The sequence below is a fragment of the Micropterus dolomieu genome, linkage group LG21 (genome assembly GCF_021292245.1).
Source record: "Micropterus dolomieu isolate WLL.071019.BEF.003 ecotype Adirondacks linkage group LG21, ASM2129224v1, whole genome shotgun sequence".
Lineage (NCBI taxonomy): Eukaryota > Metazoa > Chordata > Actinopteri > Centrarchiformes > Centrarchidae > Micropterus > Micropterus dolomieu.
Genome location: NC_060170.1, coordinates 31980492 through 32006845, shown reverse-complemented (window position 1 = coordinate 32006845; position 26354 = coordinate 31980492).

The following is a 26354-nucleotide window of genomic DNA, read 5'->3' as shown; positions in this document are numbered from 1 at the left end:
CTTCTCAACTTTAACTTAAAAGTCTGAATTTGCTCTTTAATGTAATTTCACATCATGCCAATCAAAGCAGCTCTGGTTGCAGCAAAATGATATCAACTCTCTCTCTCCCTCTCTCTCTCCCTTTCTCTCCCTCTCTCTCCCTCTCGCTGCCATGACAACTCCTGGGGTTTCTGTTCATGCAGAATTGTAGGACTGGAGGGACTTTACAGAGTACGTCCTGTACTCTAAAAGACAACACGGATACCTCAACTGAGGGAAAAAACTATTCACGCCTCAGGTACGCAGGCCGTTGTGGAATATGTGATGTTTTCCCATGCCATATGGAGTGAAAAGTACAGTGTGCCATGTCATGGTTTCTATGTTGTGCTGGCAGAGGGAAAGGTTCAGGACAGTGATAGCGTGGAACTCACATGGAGGGATGTACACTCTAGTGTGCAGTATTGTCCTTTTGTACTATATGTGAGGCCTTCTTGTGTATGTGTTTTAGCATTACTAGTAGTTATAGGTTATTGAAAATGCGGTTAAAAACTGGACGTTCTCAAAACTGTTTACAGATGGAGCATGTGTCTAGGATGTCATTATCTTTACTCCACAAAGATTTACCTGTAACGATTGGTAAATTTGATAATTCCTCCCTCTTACCAAGAATCAGACAAGCTCATGGAAAGCTTTTATATGCAGTTTGAGAGAAGGTTGAGTGTTGAGCCATACCTGTACCTCCATTACTTTCTAAAGGATCAAATCAAAGCTCCCTTCAAAGCTAGGCTTCTTGGTGGAACGTGAAATCAGTGACAGCATAAATACACAAATTACATTGTGTGGTCTAATTAGATTAGCCAATATGCTGTAACGTCAATCAGTGGAGATGCTACTTGATATCACAGACATCTGCTGCACATGAATGGCTGTGCCAAGTATGACTGAGTCTAATGGGAAAGTCAGTTGTGCAGCTAGTTGGTCGTAAACCAAAGCTGAAATTTTGACCTGCTAGTGGTGCTAGATTAAACGCAAGGGAATTGTCAAAGTCATTAGGATTCTTCCTCAAGGGAGATGTCTGTACAAAATGTCATTATAATGTATACAGTGTTAATTAATAATATATTTAATATGTAATATAATAACAATATTAGACATTAATCAACCAACCAATTGACGTACTCATCCATAAAGCAAAGCTATTAGTGTGGCTAAAAAGTCACCGTGAGTTTGCCAGACTCTGGTTAATTAGAAAAAAGCTCTGCCAAATTAAGTGTTTGAAAAACACATTTAACATGTTTATTTTATTTATTAAAATCCCTTGTTACTTGTGCATTTGTAAGGTTACAACAGATTCAAAGTCTTACCATCAAGTCTTTCCATCAGCAGATCATATGTAAATATATTCAAAATTGTAGGTAGTTAAATGAAAACCACAGTGAAAAGTGTAAAGTTTGGATTGCTGGCAGTGCTGTATGCTGAATGTTCAATAAATCCATTGGTTTGTCTTCCCAGCTGGTCTGGTGGCTCCATTAGCCATTTAAGAGCTTCTGCAGTGTTGGCTGATGTCTGATTCAGTCAATGTTGCTTTAGATAGCTCTGTCAGTATGGCAAGGTGACTGTGGCTGAAAGCAGAATGGGATTGACCTTTGAACCTTCAGCTACTCAGCTGTGATAAAATGCTGACACAAAGGACTTCCACACCCCCTGAGTATCTCTCTCTCTCGCTCTCTCTTTATGTGCCTCCCTCTCTGTCTCACTCGCTCTCCAAAGTCCAACCCCGTGTTTTATCTACTTGCTTTAAGAGTCAGCTAATTAAATCACACATCATAAATACACCACTCTGACTTCTGTGCTTCTGTGTGTGTGTGCATCTCCAAAATACACCCCGCAGAGTTGGAGAGATGCCTACGGTTGCCTGCCAAAGACATTAAGCAGTGAATCTAAAACTTTGTGTGTGTGTCCATATGTGCTCGCAACCTGTGAATATTTGTAGCTTGTGCGTTGCAATTTGAATAAGGCAAGCTAAGATTCTTGGCGGGGCGATTTCTCTGTGATTAACAGCAGTGCAGATGGTTTACAGCTGCATTTTACCGAGGGAATTAACTCTTAATATTTACAATGAGGCAAACAGGGAGCCCTTGGCAGATGCTCTGCGGTCCCCAGTGCCAGAAACAAGTATGACACCGGAGCCATTCTCAGGGCACCCTGGCCTATGACCAGCGTTTTACACAAATACTGTAATGGGTGGTTTGGTTGATTGGATCAGATCAGATGCTTCGTTTTCAGCTGTTAAGACACTGTATGGTCTTGGCCACCATGCTGCAGCTCAGTTGCAGGGTCTTTGCAATCTTCTTATAGCATAGGCCATCTTTATGTAGAGCAACCATTCTTTTTCTCAGATCCTCAGAGAGTTCTTCGCCATGTTGAACTTCCAGTGACCAGAATGAGGGAGTGTGAGAGCGATAACACCAAATTTAACACACCTGCTCCCCATTCACACCTGAGACCTTGTAACACTAACATGTCACATGACACCGGGGAGGGAAAATGGCTAATTAGGCCAAATTAGGACATTTTCACTTAAGGGTGTACTCACTTTTGTTGCCAGTGGTTTAGATATTAATGGCTGTGTGATGTTTTATTTTGAGGGGACAGCAAATTTACACTGTAATACAAGCTGTACACTCACTACTTTACATTGTAGCAAAGTGTCATTTCCTCAGTGTTGTCACATGAAAAGATATTTACAAAATGTGGGGGGTGTACTCACTTTTGTGAGATACTGTATGTCTGTATGTAAGAAATTGTGTATTTTGCTCTTTGAAAGAAGCTGGAGAGATGTAAAGTGGTGTTAAGTCAACACTACTTCCTACTCATCATTCATTTTTTATCACCATCCTCTCTCTTCATTTTGACATAATGTGCAGCCTAATGATGAGATATGCTCTGTGTCGAGACATCTGGGCAGCTCTACAGCACACAAAATGTGAAGTGGATTGCTGCAGAGATTTGTCAGTAAATGCTTTTGGAATCAACACACTAATAATATGCCATAGCTACCCATAAAAGAGTTACTAGATTTGTCAGAGTCTGTAAATCAAGCATCCATACTCCAAGTTGACAAAATTGTCTACAGCTGTGTTCAAAAAGCAGTCCCATTTCATCGCTGCATAATGCTGGGTACAAATTCAACCAGTTGCTACCAAAAGTGTTGCCTATTGCAGTCTTTTTCATCTGTACTGCTTAAGACATTAAGAAGTTAACAAGAACAGAAGTCTACAGCCATGCTAGGGGAACATCGATGTCTGTGTCAAATTTGATGGCAATACGTTCAAGATTTTACTCTAAGCCACAAATGCCAGCCACATGATGGTGCTAGATTTTGGGATTACCAATATGCTTTACCTTCCAATATAATAATATTACTTTTCCCAGTAACTAGTAGTGCAACGGATTACTTTTCTAAAGCAGTAATATTATTACAGTTACTAATCCAAGTAACGCTGCGTTACTGAACGCACCATCCTTGACGTGAATGTATGACAGTGCAGCAGGTCAGTGGCACTGGACCTTAAGTAAGTCAGCTGTTAGCCAAAAAGCTAAAGGAAGAATGGAGAACGAGGGAGAGAGGCGTTCTTTCCACAGCTGTATGAAGCTAAGTAGCCACTGTTGTGTCACAGTCTAAGTTGCAAAGAACATTTTTGTCCGTTGTAAACTTTGTGCGACTAGCAAAAAGCTTTCAACCTCGAACAATTCTACATCTGATTTATTGAAGCATCTGCTAAAGCAGCACAGCAGCGTGACACATACAAAAGGAAACTCCGGCAGCTACTGTCACTGATGCTTGGACTGATCGGGAGAGAGTGGCGTTAATGTAACGTTTTGTAAAAATACTGAATACTGCTCTTATAAATACACTACATGTGCAGAAAAATAGTAAAGTAGGGATTTACTTGCTTTATTTATTTATTTTTATTTCAGCAGGTGGCGTTAAGAAACGTTATATGTTTTGTAAAAAACACACTCCTTGCTGCTGTTAATAAATATAAAGTGACTGCTTTGTTTTGGGGTGAAGAGGAGTGGTAGTGAAAGTGAAAGAGAAAACCTCCGATCTGCAGCTAACCTCACTAACAAGGCACGGGACCCCCACTGTTACTCCTCCCTTTCAAATAATATAAATGTCTCTCCACATGTAAATATTATTTCCTTTCATATCATGCACAAACCTGGCACACTGCACATATTTGTTGTTAATTGTTAATCTTTGTTGTTGTATATTTCTATATTGTCAATTTATATTTATGTGCACAATACTCTCTTCCGTTGCAACATGTCTTTCCTCTGCAAATAGTTGTATTATTTTTCTCTATTCTCTTATATAACTTATATTGTCTAATCCATATATGTCAACTGCATGTTTGTCTACGTGTAGCATCTAATCACCAAAGCAAATTCCTTGTATGTGTAAAACACTACTAGGCAATAAAGCTCTTTCTGATTCTGAAAGCAGTGTTTCCCATACACTGATTTATTTGTGGCAGCCTACAAATCATCAGTGCTGACCGCCACATATTGATTTTCTATTTCTTTCTTCTGATTGAGGAGCTAACTAGCATCCAGTAATTTTAAAGGAGTAATAAGTAACTAGTAATATTCCAATTTCTGAATAACTTGCTCAACACTGGTCCCCGAAGCGTGATGTGAATTTTATGGCAATCCATCCAATGAGACACACAGCTAGCATGGCTAAAAATGTGACACTGAGTTGGAGTCTATCGGTTTTCCCCTCATGTTCAGGTTTATCTTCTTCCTGTGAACAAAGTAGTGAATAAACTAAAACTCTATTTGTCTAGGGAGACTGGCTGAGCCATTACTCTGTGGTATTCCTACTCCCTGCTTGACGTCCAATTCATTTGCAGTGTGAAATACATTTATTGTGTTTCCATCATCTACATTTAATATTAAACAAAATGCTCAGTGAAATGGCCTTGGTGTAGTTTGTATTGTATGTATTCCAACTACTTCACATCCTGCAGTTTGCTGCTGTGGTTGAGTAACATCCTAGTGTGGCCTTTTTTTTTTTGCACAATAGGAATATAGCATATTATAAAAATGCAACTGGAATGACTGCAGACAAACATGCCCTTATTTCTAAGGGTACCTAATCTTGTAATACACAGTAACACAATGTTCACAGTGCTGAGCACCGCTGGAGCTGAAAAATAGCACACTGTGGGCGAATTACAGCCACACTGGGCCCATTGTGTGAGAGCTGTATAAAACGTCAGCTCGAGATCCATTAAAATGTAGCCCGGCCAGCTGACCAACCAGCTCTCTGCGAAAGGGAACATGTGCTTAAACGTGCAGTGTGAAGGCATCCGTCTCTCTCTCGCCGCTTTTCTCACTCTAAAGCGTGTAGAGTTTTCAGTCAGGAAAATACTGATGACTCACCAGTACTTCATCATTCATGACTTTGGACGGTATAATTGGTGTTATGAGAAGTGCGCACAGTTTCATGGTCAAGTGATCTCCATTAAAAACCACAATGACACCTGGTCCTGTCACCCCTGCTCTGCAAGCGTGAACCAGAAATGAAAGGAATTATTAAGTGCTAATCATGGTGAGGTGCCTCTGCAGGGGAATGCAGTATACCCGTTTAACATCCAAATGAATCACTACTTGCTTCTTTGCAAATTTAATGCATCTCCATTGCAATCACTTCAAAAGGCTGAGTGCACATGTGACATGTGATGTATCGTGTGTGTTTCTGGTGAAACAAGTAGAAACGTGTATCATAAAATCATCAAGTACCTGCTGTTTTATTTGAAAAGAAGTATTTAACATAATGAAAAAGCTGAGTGTGTACTTGTCGGTGTACAAGTGCTGTAAGTATGCTTGTATAATCCTGTGCTACATGCATTTTTGCTCATACATGAATGTCCATTAAATGTCTTCCTGCGAGCCTTTTTCTCCTGTAAAAGACTCACAGGATGGAGAATGTAGTTGTTTATTATCCAATGTATTGTATTCCTACATTATTATGAGGGAAAGATATCCTCCCACAACCACACACATGAAACAAGGATATTATGCAGATTCTTGTGTCTTAAATTGCAACAAACACATTTAAATGTAAATGTGAAGTCCTTCCAAGAAAGCAGCCGATAAAACTGTGACTTGTAAATCATTCTTGAATACTATTTAATTCATATATATCTATTTGGTTTAATGGACAATGAAGCTATCATTTCAGACCAAATTTATGAACTGTCAAAGAATATTAGTCCTAAAGCGAATAAAGTGTTTTAATGGCAGAAAATAATTGAGTGAGAGTAGGTTAGAGTTTTGTAGTTTCAAGATAAGCCCTCAGAGTGTGTGGGAAAGACCACTTCCTTATCTTCCACTCTTTTATTCATACACTGCTGTAAAGTCGCAGCTTTCCACAGAGACAAGCTGAGGCTGCAGAGAGGAATGGGTGACTTTAAGACACCACTTGTAAGACAGAGAGAGGAGGAAGTGAGGAGGTCAGTAGTTCTTTCTTCTCTTTATTTCTGTTGGACCCTTTTCCCTCCAACTTCTTATTAATTAAATGAATGTAATGGCATGACGATTCATCAGAAACACTATTTCCAAAGCTGAAATTATGTACCTAGAAATCATTTTGACCTGCAGTTATTTGATGTTGCGTAATCTCAGGTCATGTGAGGTTATCCAGAGCTTCTGCAGCTGAAGGCACAGCACAAAATGACCAATAGCTTCATTCAATTGCAGATGCTGGAATGAGCCAAAGCTCCCAATTCAGCAAACATCTTCAGCACCACCGCCCTTCTGTTCAGCTGCGCACCAACCACTACCTCAATGAGACATGTGTCGTCTTCTCCCAAGTAATCAGCTGGAGAGCTGCAGCCTGTAGATTCCTGGCACTCTGAGAGAATGGATGAGAAAGAAAGACGTGAGGAATGTTCCTGAGCTCAGTCAGATCAGAGTGGTAATGATTGCAATAATCATTATGATTGAGATGATGAGTCAGAGCGCTTCAAGAGCACAAGCGACAGCGAGGAGTTTTAGCACATCTATTATTCCCGGCGATGAGAAGTTCTCCCTCTGTGAGCTTCATCCTCCCTCTGTCTCAAATCCATCTATGTGGCTTTTTTAAACTTGCAACTTGGATTAGTAGAGGGTTTCAGGCAAGGGAAACCTGATTATGTGTTTAAAACAGATTTAGCTAATTAGGGTTACAGTTACAAGAGCCTTTACTACAAGGCACAGACATGGTTATGTATTTCTTAATGTAAGGATACTATAAGTACCAGACTCATGGCCTGCAAATTGTTTTTTTTAAATGTAGTGTTGGTGACATAGACTGTATATAAGGTTGGTGATCATGATTTCGATCTTAAGGTACACTTGAGTGTGACTCTAGTCCAGCAGCTAACACGTTGAGATTAAATAGGATTTTGGTATGAAGTTTTAATTTATGATAATAAAGAAGAATAAAGCAAAGTGTCGTATAACCAAAATCTTTTGAGTTAAGTACTGTATGTTTCTCTAATGCTGAGCTGAATATTAGGTATGTGCAGAAAAGTAGGCTTGCAAGTCATAATCAGAGACAAAACACACTCCTGTAGGTGAAAATGTCTATGCCACAAAAGCAGTTCAGCAACAACAAACATGAGTAACCATGACAGAAAAACCACAACAACAACAACACGAGCAGATGTGCAGTTAGCATGAAATATTACAAATGTACAAAACTTTAAGGGCCGTGGTATGTCCGAGATGAACAATAGTATGATTATGATGAATGAAGCCCTTGTGAGGAGCTGCCACTGAAGACACGGTCAGAAAAAGCCAGTTTCTTAGAAGTGTTGGTGGCTGACAGCAGATGAGAACATCTGATGATGATGATCTGATTAAAATGCAGGCGAATGCAGCAGAATGATGTGCAACGCAAAAAAACCCACAATATCTGCTTTCATCCGGCAGCAGCATGCCACATGGACCTGTTGGTAAGTGAGCGTGTTGTGCTTGCTGCAAAGCTAAATGTAAGCAGTGGTGATGTGGTGAGCGGCAGCAGCAGTTCAAGCATGACAACTTTCAGGAGTTGATATTTGAAATCACATTTTAAATGTGAAATTGATTACATATATTGAGCTGTGCTGTGTCTCTCACTAACGCTGACATGGCAGTATTGTTACTTATTACCCACCTATCTGAATTAGTTCCCTACAGCTACATGTAGTCAGGGTTGGGAGGATTACTTACGTAATCCGGTACAATTACTAATTACTTGTTAAGAAATGTAATCCGGAACGTAATCCAAGTACCACAAAATAAAGTTAATATAACCTGATTACTTTTAGCTACTTTTGGATTAATTCAATGCCAAATAGGCAAATGAAGACAAGACAAGTATCAATGATGCGTTTTTTTGCTTAGTGTATTTTTAGAGAAATATACAAAATCTTCCATTTCTATGAAATCAAAATCCATGTTTAAATGTTTTTATATGATATGCTTTGTACCATGTCACCACTATGGTAGTATCTGGCCCATCAATGACAAAAAATGTGTTTTGAAGATATTCTGGATGATATTTATGGAGGTGCCAAGAGACAAACCCGGAAAATAAAAAAAACACCTCTGCACTGTGTTCCTAGCGGTCAAACTGGCCTCTATCGCTCTCGGAGGCTGTGCTTGGTCCTCGTCCAGCGGCTGTGTTCACTCCCTGAGAGCTGGAACTAGTCCGCACAGAGTCTGTATGGCGGGGTGGGGGTGTAAACACACATTTGGCGCTACTGGTGACTGTAAACGCCAATCAATGTCTACAACACGTCCCTCCCTAGCTTTGTGTTTAACTGTATTTAAAAAAAAAAACATATACAGAGGCAAATAGCACTGCATTTTCTGTTTCATGGAAACTTTCTGCATAATCCCTTTCAGTAATCCCTGATTTTACAAAATATACCTGTATTCTGATTACGTCAATTTTTTTGTACCGTAATGGAATACAGTTACCTTTTTTTGTATCCTGATTACGTAACGGCGTTACATGTAATCCGTTACTCCCGAACCCTGCGTGTAAGGAAACATGCTCTATGAGAATAAAAATGCATTAAACAGATGAAAATATGAGAACGGTTTTAGCTTCCCTTTCCTTGCTTTCAGAATTGATTTTGATTGATTCCAAGCTTAATATGGCCCTTCATGGTCTGACACATCCTGTAGCTTTACTGCTTCACATTAATTTTTATCGCCTTAATGCATTGTGATGCTTTAGAATACCTTGTCTATGCTATTTTTACTTTTTATTACATTTTCTCGGTTGACTCTCCGCCTTTTTTTTATTCTCCTTTATCTATATTCTGTTTTTATTGATTGTCTCTTGTCATGTTATTTGTAAAGCACTTTATTATGGAAAGCTTTGAAAGGTATAAATGTACTTTCCTATTGTATAAAATTGGTTTAGACAGGTGTACAGCCAATGTTGTCCAAAATGTCAAATAGCAATGTCAGTCAGAAAAGGTAACAGCTGAAGTTTCTCAAAGCAGACAAAGCATTTATCCTAGTAGGTAGTTTTAAAGAAAACATTATATATGCTGCTCTGCATTAGCTTGAACCTTGATATCCAGCCTCTGGAGCTGTTATGGTTTATTCAACTATGTTGTAAATGGATGCAGGTACTTTTGTAGAGTTGATTTTATATTTATGCGCCCTTACTGATTTATGGTTGTATGTGGTGGATAGTGTCTGGTTTCTTAATGAAAGGCTGAGGAATCAGCTCACACAATTCACGATTAAAAAGATTATTGGTTTGATGCCTCCAGTCCGGGTTGCAAAACGTAATTGGACTATTAAACAATAACGATGACTCCTTTGCTCAACAACTGCTGCGGAGCTGCCCTTGATCCAGACACCCCTCTAACATGGTTGTATCAATGTCTGTGAAGATATCGGAGCACTTTTTTCTCAGATAAATAACAAAACAGGATGGTAGAGCTGTAGAAATCATAACAGTAAACACTAAATATTCTGCCTGACCTCCTCTGGGAGACAACAAGCTACAGAAGAATACTTGTGCTGCAGGCATTATTCACAGACACTCCTGCACTAGTGTTTCGGCTTTTAAAAAGCCATACAGCCATTTGTAAATTCTATGAATAAACGGCAACTCACAAATACACACATCACACAAGTCATAGGATGACTTGTAAAAGTCTTTTCAGTGGAAAGATCCTATATTAATTTTGTCCTCCTCTATTATGAACAAATCAATTACAAGGAACCGTTCAAAACTGTGGAGGCCAAGAGCTGTCGTGGTTGCACGGATTCTCTCAACCCTGTTATCTCACAATCACAACTTAATTATCTTGTTATCACAAGATAACAAGCTCTTTCCTTGGGATCACATGTTAATTATCTTGTCATCCCGAGATAACAAACTTAGTTTTCTTGTTACAAAAAAGGGAGGGGTAGGTTACTGCTTCACAAAAACACAGACCCAAATTTGGCTTTCATGTTTTTAGCTCAAGCTGGCTGCATGCTGGTTTCTAACTCCCTTAAGTTGGTCAGACACTGTAATACATACATTTCCATAGTATTTGGCAAGTTATACTGTCTATCATTTACTCATTACTTATCACTCAATAAATAATTACTTTACTAATCACTCAGTAATTAGTTACACTACAACACCTGTTCCAACTCCAAAGCTTTCACACTCACACCTCATGCCTTCTCTATTTATAGAAAATGAGACATGTTGCAGTTTAACGAGAGCCCAGCCTACCGTTTATTGTTAACTGCAGGGTTCACATACTTTCCCAAACAGGAGTAAATCCTGAATCCAGACTCACCAGTGGCAAGCCAGCAATTTGTAAATGAGTAGCTTTGGAGTTATCGAAGGGCATATTCCTCCTTTTGTGGTGGACTCCCCACCTCCCTGCCATTGCACCAAGCTACCATGTCATGGACAAGACAAATTTCACCAACCCTCCTGTTCAGGGTAAAACAGCAGACAAAGACATTTTTTGTCCAAGTAACGGAGCTTCACTGGAATTGGTAACCCTGTTTTGGAATGACTGAAATTCAAGCTGTTATCCTGAACATAAGTTTTACGTGTACTTGTAATGTGTGCATTATTAAGTAATGCCTTTCTGCATGAATCACGCAAAGCCATAATTTAGAAACTATTGGTTTGGTGTAAATAATGTTTGCATGGTGTTTAGTTAAAAAAAATAAAAAAAAACAGTAAATGCATAGTTTCATCTAGGGTTGGGCGATGGATCAAATTTATTAAAATTGTTGTTTGAAAATCAAGTTAGCACAACAAATTATTTTCAAACAAAAAGTGATGTCGATGAAAGCTGCTACATCAGCTCACGACAGTCCCTTAAACCACAAAGTGAATAGAGCAGACCAAAAAATAAATAAATAAATAACACAAATACTTATACATTTACATAAGTAGCTAGCAGCTGATTTCCACAGACAGTTGACGTTGAAGATTACAAACAGCCAGTGAATTAGTTTGTAGACTCCTCTGCTTTATCTGTGTTGAAACTGATTGCTAAAGTGGATGTCCATGCTCTCCTTAGATGAAGATCAGTGTTAACAAGTTCAACACTGTCATTTTCCATTCAGATTTGCATCTGTGCCGGGGGCTCACTTTATGTATATGTCACCAACAAGTCACCGGCTGACACAGCTATCAGCTCATGATCCTGTGTTGAAAAAGCTGCTTGCATATTTGACAGACTGATCAACTGATACTTTATAAAAAAGGTACAATGTGTAAAATACAGCCAGAATCTTTGTTTAAAGAATTCAAATAAGGTTTGGCAGAATATGAAGCAGTAACAGTTCTGACGTTATGTCAAAGACATCTATGTATGAAAGGAAATATTCTTAAACCTATTTTCCTTATCAAACAGAAAATTACAACTGAACCCGAGCTCCCTCCTGTCCCTACCTGAACTGTGTCTTTGTCGTCCCTGGTGTCCTCCAGATATCTATAAGAGGACACAGTTTTAGCAGGGAGAGCTGTTCCTTGTCTCCCTGCTATGCAAAACAGCTCACTACAAATGATTCCTGTTTGAGCACAAAGTGTAGACACGGCTGCTCTGTCTGTGAGGGCAACCAGCTCTCTGCCGGTCCCTGCTGCCTCTCTGAAAAGCGTCCCCTTCGGAATAGCTGTTTCTTCGAGGGGCACCATGCACAAGCTGGTGAAGCTGCAACAATGAAGCAGCAGGCCCCCAACAACAGCAGCAGCCAGTGCATTGTCTGATCACGTCTGTGAGGAGAGCGAGTGTGTAGGTTTTGGTGTGTATGTTTGCACTGGTGAGTAGTACCATGAAAATGTGTGTGTGATTGTCCTTGTATATGTTCAAGTGGTTGTGTTCATTTACAGACTACAGCTGACCTTCGTGTCTTCTCCTAACAAAAGACCATCTCCCAGCCCTCCTTGCATCCTATAAAAAACGCTTAAGTGAGCACTTATGGCTGGCCTGCTAGTGCATAGGAACTTGATTAATGGTGTTTAGATAGACTGCCATGGTGGGCTGGCTCCACTAAATCATATGACAGAAGAGGGTTTATTAAGCAAACTAGAGGAAAATACAAGTCTAATGGTCCCACTTGCAGGTCCATGTACACAACAATATGTTCTTTACTGTTAAGCTGCATCTTTAAAAATGAATTAGGAATGCGAGTTCAAATAACTTCAAATAAGGACAATAAAATTTTATTTTTTAGAAATAATTTCTGTCTCTTTAGTAAACTCAACGCATCACAGGGCAGCTGGGTTGATACCCTTAAAGAATTTCTTTGCACAGATGTACTCAAAATTCAAGCATTTTCTTTGCCATCTTTTGTAGCCTCCTATGTGAAAAAAAAGCTTAGCACAGCTAAACAGCATCTGATGAACCAATCAAAGTAAGACAAAACAAAGTCATAAGCCTCGGGCGTTTCTTCTCCCGTTGGGTTTGGTGCATCATGAGTTGTAAGCGATACATTTCAGATTACAAGCCAATGATTCAGCTCTCTCACAGACAGAGGTCATTACAAGTCTGAAGCAATAATCTATCAAATATGAACTGGACTGTGTCCATTATTTTTGCAGCAATAGTGTCCGTTCTCGACTTAGGCAATAACTCATGACTGCCGGCAAGTCTGCTGATAAGAAGCTTTGGGATCTAGTGTTCTTTTACTCTGCAGCAGTAATATAGTTCAGAGTAGAGATCATAGGAGGGCAGATCTGTTGTGTTGTGCAGACATGTACTGTATGTACTGAGTGGCACAATCTCTGAGTTGGGAGTTTAATTCTCTGTAGGACACAAATACTAATCAATAGATCCCGTCCTCACCAGAAAACAAACGGCCGTATAGATTGATTACGTAGCAGCTCATTATGACTCATGTTTAATTTATTTTCAAAGCATTTTTTGTTATTTTTGCTGAAATTCTCTTCACATCCCGATATCAATCAAATCAAATGCGCTGACACAAAAAAATCCAGTTTTTGTGGCTGTCGCAGGAATGTAATGAGTACCGCCAATCGTTTCATTTAGTCTGAATGAAATGACTGATGTCCTGAACTGTCATGAATCTATATAATGGCAATGGTATAAATGCTCCACCTCAGAGTTGCCATTACCTGTTGATAAAATGTACAAGTAGTATAAAATAAGTCACTAATAAGATTATGTATAGGAGACCACAGCACAGGTGAGCGAAGTTGCACTCTCAGAGAATGCTGTACAAAAAGTCACAAGAGAGCAGCTGGATGTACACCTGCAGCCAACCCAAAGGGACATGCAAACCTCAGAGCATATCTCTGGGATCATTGGTCAGCTTGGTCAGAGAAATCTTTCTCAGTGCTGAAGCTACTCACTGAGCTGCAGGAGCAGCACCTTGTCAGACTGTGTGGTTTTCCAAAAGGAAAGTTCTGAATCATTGCTGAGTCGGGTATAAATTGTGTTTGGACATAAGAGCAGACCAGAGCTCCTGTGTGTGTAAATGTCCCTCTACTGATGATTTACACATAAATGTGTTTGGATCATAAATGCAAGCACTTGGAAGACTCTGAAGTTTTGACAGAAATCATCACCAAAATCATTTTCTTTAACAACCGGTAGCTTAAAACATTCATTTTTTAATAATTATTTAGCAGATTAGTAGAAATTGCATTTGCTGTTCATTATTGCTGTCTTAAAGAGAAATTCCTCCTATGATACAATAATTAACAATTAAAATGACCCGAATGTGATTCAGATACTGTCTGACCTGTCAAGAATTTAGAAAATGTTCATTATTCTATCAGCAACCGCAATGTTAAGTATATAATTACCCTTTTCACACACTGTTCCTTGAGTTGTGAAACATTTTTTCTTGTGGCAGATTCTTGGCTCTTGATACCTGTTCTGCAAGTGGTGCACAATGCCAGCAGTGACAAAGATGGAGATACAGAGTTATTCCAGGACACTGAGAGTATGTAGGCCTATTATACTGTGGAGCAATAGGCCGACTGCTCCACTCATCTCCTTTTGCTTCCATTATTCTCCACTGATAAATGACTCTTGCAGCTGCCCCTGATAAGAGCCTTCCCTGCCTATTCATCAGCTCTCAATTCAAGGCTTTACACTTGCAGCATAGAACGATCTACAGTAGCAGTGATAGTGACTCATGGCTTGCCATCAAGAAAAAAAGACTACTTCCACATGTACTGTGTTATGTTTAGCTCACGCACTGACACAGGAAATTTGGACCTGTGAGCAGACACAAAGGTAGAGCAGATGCAGTTTAATTGTGTTAATTCAGACAAACAGTGGAAGTTACAGTGGAGGTTAGGAAGTCCAAAGCAAGGCAAAGAAACATGGATTGCCATGAAATTTCGTACAGATTTATGGTCCCTGCAGGATGACTCCTAATGACTTTGTTGATCCCTGACTTTGAAGCTGACATCTTTGGTTCTGAGTAAAATCTCATTCACCTATTCATTAACTACAACTGTGCTTGAAAATGCTATCATGCTAACACAGTAAACTAAGCTAACCTTCTGTCGTGTTTCAGAAGAAACTGGCTGGAGTGAACCCAGAAGCACGACACAGAGACAGGCAATATACAAACGAAGTTCAGGTTCACTTGGTCTTGGCAGACAACTGGGCAAACGAGCCCAAAGAAGGCAAACAAATCCAATCAGGCAGACAGGAGAAGCAAGGTCCAAAAAAACAAACAAGGTCAAACACAAGCTGGTCAGGCAGAATCAAAGGCAGAATAACGCTGGCCAGCTACGCTGAAGACACTAGACAATGTGGCAGAGAGCAAGTGAAAGCACCGGTGTATATACTGAGGCTAATTGGGGGGAAATTAGCTGCTGTTGAGATAGGTGGAGATCACCAGGTGAGGGAGTGGGGTGATGGCCATGCAGGAGGATCAACCGGATTGTGAAATGACAGGAGAGTTGAACTGACATGAAAAGAGAGACCACCTCCCTGGAAGGTTATGAGCCAGGAGAATTCATGACACCATCTAAACATCAGAGGATGTCCTGCTCATATGAAGTTCGCCTTATTCCACTCAGTCACTAGGTGATTTCTTGGACTTTAAGCCTTTTTTCCTTTCTGGAAGAAATTGGGTTTTAAGTAAATCACAGTAAAGGTTCTTTTTCTCCCCCGAGTTGGATACCATCCATCTTTTTAAGGAGCTCTGGCTCTCACTTTTACGCTTTCCAGGAAAATCTTTTCAGGTACAAAAACCTGAACTGCGAGGGGAAAGGGGCCTTCTCTCATGACTCCCAATGCAAATAAACATATGTTGAAGTATGTTGTGGGGTGGTGAGCGTATGGGGCGGGAAAGTTGTTTTAGCTTGGCTTGCTTCCAGCCAAGAAGCAAACTCCTCGCAGCCTGACTCACTGGTAATCCAGGATGGAAGGCATGTCAGTGACAGTCTGTATCTGCGCTGTCACATCCCATCGCTCTGACAATGTATCACTCCATTCATAGCACAACCAGGCTTTGATGTGCCTGAATACACCCAGTGACGCTGTCCTCTTTTAAGCCGGTAAGTGGGTGGATGTTGCTGACTCTTAATCTGTATATCTACATGGTTCCCTTCCTTGTGATCAAGCACTCAAACTTCAAATAAGAGCCGCAGGGCCCGTAAGTGTGTTTGGCAAGGGAAGGGCATGGATTTATGAAGCATAATTATCATTAATAACCTTAGGGCTTGTAAGGTTTCTTTTCAACACTGCTTATGTAAATATTATCTTAAGGCCCTCTGTAAATTAAACAGTTCCATTCGTTGGCATAGCCTTGTGCAGATGTGTGATGGAGCAAAGTCTCAAGGAGCCAGATTATTGTACAACAGAAAGACATGCTCATTGCGGAGAGAAAGAAAATATACTCTATTGTTGTAGCTGAGTAAGACAGTGCTAATGAGTTGAGGAGACTGAAAGCCCTGTTTTTTTTTTTTTAAACTTAAAATAATGGTTTTCCCCTAAAGCAAAAATGTAGCATTTAAAGTCTTCCTGTGTACTGTTAACAGCGTTGCACTTGTGCCTTGCTTCTCTCTGTGCTTGCAAAATCATCTGCGTGCTATTTTGAGAACACAAACAAGATCTAAATTATGGCCTTTCAAAATGTCTAAACCCAATGTACAGTAACATGAATGTGTCTTTTCCCCTGAGTTATGCAAATCATTTCAGTGTATGAGGTGGACGTTTGTAGCAAGCCTGCAGATAATAAAAATGTATAATGCTGTTTAGATGGAGAATTAGGAAGGGTCATTATGTGTTTGTGTGCTATTTTAATATTGAAAATGCAGACTCGCTGTGTTGTCTGGCCAAACGCCAGAGAAAGATCAATAGCCGTCTTGTTCCTTTTATTCTGACTCAAGCATCTGGGATGCATGAAGATTTAATTAATGAGCACTACATGCAACACTCTCCCCCTGCCCACCATTGATTTGAGCTCATCAAAACCTCATTGTGAGAAAGTGTGGTTAGCCTCAAATGATCTCAACTGGCTTCAGTCAATTAGGCTGCGAATAAGCCTTCCTGTGGCTGACGCCTCTTCTTGTTAAGATGACAGTGATGACAGGGGACATCGAATAAGGCATATTGATGAAAAACATGTTGATTAATATGTCAGCAGCAGGCTGGTAAATGATAAATGTCTCAGCCTTGTTGATGGTTCTGTGGGGCACAAGTCTATTGTGAGAAATGCACTGAAGCACGGCAATTTGATTTTATATCAGCACAGCGGAAGCTGCAACACATAATAACCCATATCTAATTATATTCAAGACCTGATTTTCCACCATCACTGCAACTAGTCTCATCCTGTCCAAGTAGAGTTATCTTTTTCAAAATGACATCCTGATTCAAATTCCTCGTATGAGTACACATAAAGCTGATCCTGAATTACTTTCTTTGGGCAGGAAAGAAAAAACTATTAGTATAACGCGCTACAATCCAAAAGCACCACAAACAAAAGCTTCTAAATTGACCATGTATATAGTTGAATTGGCGCCTCACTCGCACAGTTTCAAAAATACCTGAAACTTCAAGTATTCATGAAAGAAGGATTTATTGCAGGGTTGTTGCTAGTTTATTAGCTATGGCTATGAAATTGAGTGTATTGGCATTAGAGCTTCTTAAGACAGAAAGGAAAACACTTGTTATGTTATTACTGACATTTTCAACATCTCACTGTCGGGGGGTGGTGATGTGTGTCATCTGGTGATTTACAATTGCTTAATTTCATTCCAGATCAAAACAGTCAAATAACTTACATTTTACACAACTACTGCAACAAACAAATAACAACACAATGAACTCAATTAAATAATTCTATTAGGCCTACTGTAGAAGACGAACATTTAGTAGGTTATAATTGTTAAATAGTTCAATTAAAAGCAATGTTGTTTTAGTTCTGCTACTGAAAATCGTGCTCATCCCATCTGCTCTCCCAAGACCCCCGCCAGGCAAACCTATCCCCATATTCTGCTCTTAGCACCTCCTATACACCCCCACCGGCCGACCCCCGCTGCCGAAGCTTAGAATATTTGCTTTTAATAACTAAAGATCCGCAGCTCTAAAAATAGCATTGACTATGTATAAAATCAAGGAAGTTCCCCTTTAATCACACGTGTGCACATATTAAGAGAACAAAAACTAAGTTATTCTGTAAAAATAGATAGATAAAAGATAACAACATTGTGTTCCACTGTTCCAACAACAACCAACCCTAGTTTGGTCAAATTAATACCTTAAGGTGGAGCAAGCGATTCTGAAGAAATCCAACACCATGAGAAATACCATGATATAGAGCCAATAACAACACAGCAAGTAATGTAGGTTAAGTTGGGAGTTAGCATACTGTTACAGTAAAGTTGCTGCTGAGAAGCTAACTTGGAGAGGACGAGATGGTTTCAGATCTCACAACTCTCCTGCTACTATAGCTAACATCACAACAACAGCATGTCTTGGTAAATTAGAAAGTAAGCTGAATGTCTGTGGGCAAGTCATTTAACATCACCTGAAACAAATCATGGCTGGAACGGCTAGAATAGTGTTGTGTGGATCAGTGAGGGCCACTTCTTTGTTTTCCCATTTACAGAGCCAGGGCCATGTATAAACATCAGATGTTTTTTCCCACTGCAGACAGAATGGACAGCTAGCGGACAGTGATGAAATATTCTCCGAAGTTGACAAAAAGACGTGTATTAAAAACAGAATAAAAGAAGATGGCGTAGCCACCGTGATGTTGGTGGACTACCGTTTTGAAGTCTTTAGTTTGGCATTGTTGTTATTGCCATGATGATTTTATACAATCAGGACCCAAACGGGACGATATTTGGATGAGACTTTTTCCTCATAGACTTCTATACAATCTGACTTATTTTTGCAACCAGTGAAGTATCCCCCTCTGGCTGTCCGCATTGGCTTCACTTTTCACACGCTCCCGCTTGGCTGTTCCAGTTCCTACATCAACAATGTTAATTCAGGTTTACATGTTGTATGATAAGTGATGTTTGGCAAACATAAGAACGAGTGTGATGAGTTATGATGGGTGAAAATGGTTCCTAAAACTTATTTTCCACCTCCATCTCAATCCCTAATGGATTTGACTTGCATCCGGATTTCATGTGTGGTCAAATAAATTCCAAAGTGTACCTTTTTTATGGTGTGAGGAAGAAGGTCTGATCTCTGGTTTGTGCTAAAAGCAACCTCAGCAAATAGATAGAGAAGGGGAACAAGGCAAGCAACGTATACATAAAAACAAAAAGCAATTTGGAGAGAGCCCAGGGAAAGCACTCCCGCCCTTCTCCAGCAAAGATATAGCCACATTTGTCTCCAAACAAAACAATAAAACCAGCCAGCCAGTAGTTGTTAATTTCCTCTTTGCTTGAATTGACTCAATAGGCTTTTTTCCCCCTCCGCTTAGAGACAGCAGCAGCTATTCTACAGGTGAAAGCAGGGGGAAAAAAAAGAGAGGAGGAAATAGAGAGAGGAAAAAAAGAAAAAAGACAGAGTGCCAGCGGCAGAAAAGCAATTGAAGACCTGACTTCCACAAAACCCTGGAAGAAGTTAATCTAGACTGCCGTGGGAGTTTTTCATTAGCTTTGCAATCTGTTCCTGTGGTGAAGATGTAAGCTAAGTTATATTTTATAACTGTGAGCTCTGAGACTCTGAGTCACACAAAGAATAAATATGGGAACATTTCAGTGGACCAGCAGCTTGCCTAAACCCTGAACATCCTTCCGACTTTTTCAAAATATACTGCTGCATCCCAGGGAAATATTTTGGTGTATAACCTGTGTTTGTTCTCATTCATTTTGACCTGTATTTATGCCTGATGTTTTATAAAGTAAGACTAACATATGTAAATAAACATCAAGGAAGGTATTAAAAATACTTTGGCACAAATGTTTCCATGTCTTCTCTATCATTGATCATTCAGGACAGTTAGATCTGGTAAGAGTCACCCACTTTTAACGCTCCTCCCTCTTAGACGGCTTCAATGTGATCCAGGAATTTATGCTAATTCTACTGCATGGGTTTACTGAATCAGCAGCACAAGAGCTTTTACTAAATGGCTCATGTAAAATGCAAGCTGGTGTGTTGCTAAATGCCACATTCCCAGCATCCTGCCAAATGCATACAAGGTCCAAACTGGAGGTCCTTCCAGACCAGCATTATGAGTCCTGCAGCTCAGTGGCATTATGACTTGCTTACATTAATGTCTCTTTAAGCCTGACTCATAATACATACATACCCTGTATCCTACGAAGGGAAGTGTGAACTCTCGTGATAGTGAGAGTTCACAGCGTAGGCCCAGTGCAGAATTATAATCAGCTTTTTCTAACAGAAAATCTGAAAATGCACCGTGGCATACTCCCGATCCTTGGCAACTTTTAATTAGTGTTTGTCCTTCAAGCCTGTGCTCCTCACAGCTATTAAGGCCCTTAAGCCCTTTGCAAATTAATTATAAAAGACTAGGCAATCATAGTAATTCAATTTGGCCCTGGGCACCAGGCCTGGTCTTTGACCTAACTCAAGTGTGCCTTTCAACGGGGACTAAAGGTGTCGCAGGGTGAGCCAGGGCCTAACAAGTGTTTGAAAATGAAAAATCGGTCTCCACACGTTCTACTGAACCACATCTACTTTTACTGCCATTTTAGCCAATTGCTAATTCACTTTTCTTTTTGGTTATATATGCTTGTGGATATTAATTCTAACAGAAATACAGTTTTAAACAATTGACCTTTCGCTAAGCCCCGCCCCCCTTAGTTACTGTTGCTAAGTCCGACAAACTGTCGGTGCTGCCACTGTCTATTACTGCGCTCCCCGGAAAAATATTGTCAAATTTGTTGGAAAAAGCGATCCCAGAAAGAAGCAGACAGTTTTGCCGTTGCATTACACATTTAAAGGTTGTATTAAAGCGGTCAAACTGACTCAAACGGACGTGAAAAAAATTAAAGATAGAAGCTAAAGCCTACAGATCACACAGTACAAGTGAACCACCGCATCCCCAGACGACTGAGACAAAAGACAACAATATTAAGGATCAACACTGTTCCTGTACAGCTGGGTAGGCCTCTATTGATTATTACAGTCATTAAAAAGCTGAACAATAGGGCTTTATAATGTTACATTCAGTAGGAAGTTAGCTAGCGTTAGCTAATTAACATTACATTAGGAACAACCCACAGCTGACATTTTTCTGGATTTGTTTTAGGTACTTCTATCAACCTGTCTGGGTAGCGACTATAACGATTATAAGTGCCCCAGGAACAGCGTTTGACCATATCTTGGAAAAATACAGCCAACAAAAGAGCTAGAAAACGACTTTTTGCATTAGAGTCAATGGAGTGCAGCCATGAAAGTGTCGGACCTCAGTCAACCTGTTAGAGTAATGTGTGAAATAGTGAATAGTGGTAAAAATCTAACTATATACTTAAGACTCTTTCTAAAGATTTAGTTCTTCAATTGTAAAAAAAACGGGCTTGGGCCTGATTGCCAGGCAGGGCGGTCCCGGGTTCAACTCCCCACTGTGACACGTCCACCAATGTGTCCCTGAGCAAGACACTTAACCCCTAGTTGCTCCAGAGGCATGTGACCTCTGACATGTATAGCAATTGTAAGTCGCTTTGGATAAAATAAAATTTGTTATGCAGAATGATACTTATTTTTTATTTTACTTTTAATCAATGCAGCTCTGAAGCAGTGATGATTCCTTCACATCTGACAGAAAAAGCAGTAAGAATTTCACAAGCAGAGCGTTAAGATTGACTTTGTGATGTCAGGAGACAAGCTTGACACATGACTAAAAATACTAGGAGCACAAATCAAATAGGAACAGACCAATTACTGCGATCTAGCTGATTTTGAGCAGCAGCTGGCAGCATGGCAGACACACACATATACACACACAGCTACACTGCATGTCGCCTCGGGGAAGCATAATCTTTTTCTGTGTCTCTCCTACAGCTGAAGTTCATTCATAAATACAGAGTTCACCTCATATGAGATTTTTGGTGGATGCAAAAACCTGTAGAAAACCTGAGACTTGTTGGACATTATGTATGATATAAACAAACAATATTAGATAAATAGCTACTATAGGTAAAGAAGTTAGAAAGACTGTTTTGATGTAAAGTTGATGTTTAGTCTAGAAGCCTCAGTTTGGCATCTACCATCATTGAGAAATGGCCCACTGGAGCTGAACTGCACACACAGCAACACAGTGGCTACCACTGGAAGGTAAGTGTTAAAGTAGGCCAATTAGACTGTGGGGACTGGCTGGTCTGAGCTCGGGCTCTGGAAAGGAGGCCACGACGTGAGATGATGAGCAGCTATTCTCCTCCACTCTGCTGGCAAAGCACGCCTGGCACATCTGTAACGTCAGAACCATGGACCTGGAAGTTTCACCACCCCACAGGGTCCTGTTCTAGATATGTCATTTAATAATGTGCAGTGCCTGTAGCAGAATGGTTGTTTCCCCTTTCTCTACAAAAATGTAAATTTATAGCTTTCAAAACTCACTTTTGTGGAGTTTAAACTCATTTTCAGTCCCTGCTCTATGATGAAGGACACGAGAGTGCACCAGCATCATTATATATTTCAGCAAGGGATGCAAAAAGCCAGCAAAGCAAATAGTAGCAAAAAGTAAAGACTAGTACCGTGGTAACCATGGTACACTGTTTATACTGAAACAAGCAGTTTGCAGTTTTATTCTCTGTAGATCACACTGTGGTAGAACAACATTAAATATTCATACTGAAAATGCCTTTAACTTGGACATCAATTTTGCACATGATGTGGAATGATATATATGAACATTTATTGCATGGATATGAAACCTATAAAACACCGTAGCACACATAAAAGAAATTCAATATCCTGATGATCAAACTCCACAACTCGCAGCTGTAGTACATTTTACACAAGCTCTATTTGAAAAGTGTCCTGAGACAACTTCTGTTATGATTTGGCGCCATACAAATAAAATTGACTTGACAAAATGCAATTAAAACTTTCCAGGACAGGATAGATTATTTCCAGGATATTTAGTCATTTTAAATCAATTTCCAAGTGTTTCCATGACTGGAAAACTAGTCTCTAAATGTCCCAGAGGCTTGGGAACCCTGTCAACTGCAGTCAACCCTGTTTACTGCTAACCAACTCTGCTCGGACAGCAGCATGTCTGTCCCTCTGGAGTTCCGCCACACCTTCTCCTCTCCTCCCACCACACTCTTCACACTAGATGCTTCTTATATGCTTATATGCCTGCACTACCCTGTTATTTTCTGACAGTATTTACGTTTAGTCAATGGGATATAGGAAAAATCAAAGCAAAGTGTGCCCACATGCATCTTTTCTTTCTATACCAGATCTCACAACTGCATTCGGCCCCAGCTTCTTCAGAATTATTTCTTCAATCCTGCAGCCTGTTGCACCAACTGTGTGTAAGTTCAAATGTAGCCTGGTTATAACGTAAATTATTAGTTGTGATTTATGCATTACTAAAATAAAAGCAGTTGCACCACAGAGATAAAGAACAAGATAACTCTAAGTAAAAACAAAATGGTTACACATGCCCCCGGGGTAGTAAATTATAAAATGTCGCATAATCACACTCACTAATGGTAAAACTGCAGATTTTCTGTTTTAGTTATGGCTTTACGTCCAAACTAGTTAGGTTCTGACACAAGTAATAGTGGTGCTACCGATTTTAGTGTCAACTTCTGAACTTGCACAGAGCTGGTCCAACCCGCTGCTGGACACACTGCACGGCGACAGTTAATGTCTATATTTGCAGAATGCGTCAGACAAAATAAACGCACACATATTCAAAAATGTGCCTGCATTTCTGTGGACAGAATGCATTCATTCATTAACAAGGCTTTTATGGTGCTGTATTTATTAAAGACAAACTCAGTGTAGAAAGACAGGGCTGGCAGCACCAGCGCCACAGCAGAAATGCTCTGTGTGGACACTACAGGTGTGCGAGCTGCAGCAGTTCAGCTACGCAGCCATCAAACTCTGTTCATGTGTGGAGGTAAGACTGATTATGCAACTAGATGTTGCACTATAACACCAGCATCTCAGACCAAAAACAATGCGCTGTCATGTGCAACAATGCCTAATGGTTTTAAAAAATAAAAATTATCCCACACCGCACTCATTTCAGATATGTTGCAGAGGCAGGAAACAGCACATATATAAACAAATGAATTAATCCAACTTATTGATGGGACTGACATAATGTCAGTTAGAGTGTATGAATATCGGTTTTGATAAGTTTATACATTTAATTTCCCAGCCCCATACAACTAATATTTTGACATTTTACCTGCATGGTCAGGTGTCTTTTGTTGCTGTTGTTTATGCTGCAAAAGACTGCTGACACTCCTTGGTGAGAAAACACAATGCCCGACATCAAATCAAATGTTGCCTAAAATCAAAACTGACAAGGGAAGGCAACAAATTAAATATATATATTGCAACAAAACCTAGTTTTAATACATACAAGGTTGATTTCAACGTGGCAGTAAACCACTGGCACAAAAACCACATGCAGGATGTGAATTGGCATTAACAGCCAATAACACCACGGCCAAACAGACACTCCCATTTGTACTGGTACACCACAGACAACTGGCAGACAAGTCTCATTCCTCTTATCTAGAGAGGATGCATATAATAGCCCATATCCATATATTATACAAATCACTGTGTGTACAATTACTATAAAGTAAAATGAATAAAAAGGTACTATAAGTCGAAAGGGATAAATATATTGATGACAGAAATAGAGGTTGCGGTAGAAATATTTCGGCTGAATTTAAGAATGGCTGCAATGAAACAGGACTGTTGATTGTTTTTCGAAGTGCTGATGCTGTGGTCTGTTGAGTTTCAAGTTTACAGAGAAATCACACACAAGTAAGTAAACTTTATTTGTACAGCACCTTTCACTGATAAAAATCACAAAGTACTTCTCAATTAAATGTAATACACCAAAGTAAAATACAATGCATAAGAAAATTTAAAAACAAATGGAAAACATAACCATAAAACCCCCTCATCTAACTAAAAGCCTCCTTGAATAGTAGAGTCAGTTGCTTTTTAAAAGAATGGACAGAATTCACACAATGTAGAAAGGGAGGCAATCCACAGCCTCGCTGCTTGGAATAATTGATCCCCTCTGGTTTTAAAATGAGTGTGGGGAACCACGAACACCCTCTGACCTGATGACCTCAGACTACGGCTGGGAGTATTAAGCTGTATCAACTCAGAGATGTAGGGAGGAACTTGACCGTGCAGGGCTCTAAAAGTAAGGAACAGGATTTTAAACTGAATTCTATACTGGACTGGTAACTAGTGAAGTGATGCTAAAACAGGTGTGATGTGCGTTAAAAGCCTTGCGGCAGAGTTCTGAACAGCCTGGAGACGGTAAAGCTTCTTCTTGCTCAAAGAGGTAAAAAGACTGTTACAGTAAACTAAATGAGAGGAAATAATAGCATGAATGATTATCTCCAACTCACCCTTTGACACCAGTGTTCTTAATTTTGAAATATTCCTTAGTTGGAAGAAACAGTTTCGTTGTGGTATTGTTTAGAGTGGAACTCCAAGGACATCGCAGAATCAAAAAGAACACCTAAGCTCCTGAGGCTCGGTTGGACAGAGGAGCCTAAGTCAACAATATGCTGCTTTATCTGAGGGATGCTACTTTCAGGGGTGATAATTAATAATAATAACGGCTTTTTTATTTTATTTTTTTTATTTATTTATTTATTACAGGGACAGTGCATATTCATAAACATTTCTGTCAATATGCCAGAATTAGCCTAAAGGCTATTTTTCATCTGCAGTCCCTAGACAGATGGTAGGAGTCACCCTAAAAAAGATTACATAGTACATAGCACTAAAAAATTAAGATACATTTAGTAAAATATCTATTATATTAGAATATACAATCTAAACACATCAAAACAACAATCGGACAAACATCACGTAAAAACATGACACACACATAAGGAAAAAAAAGTCAACAGTGTGCGTCAAGAGCATGTGTAGTAATAGGTTAATGTTGACAGCTCTGATGATCAATAAGCCATTTCCTTAACTGAATCTTAAATGAACTATACGTGTTTATATTTCTGATAGTTATGGGGGTGAGGTTCCACTCAGCAGCAGCTAGAACAGAAAAAGCAGTATGACCAAATACACTTTTCCTAAAGGGAATGATACAATCTCCCCTAGCTGCACCTCTGGTCCTGCAGGAATCAGCTGTTCGGGTATTGACAAACTGTTGGAGGGGAGGGGAAGATAAACCATGAATAATTTTATAAATAAGACATAGATTTGAGT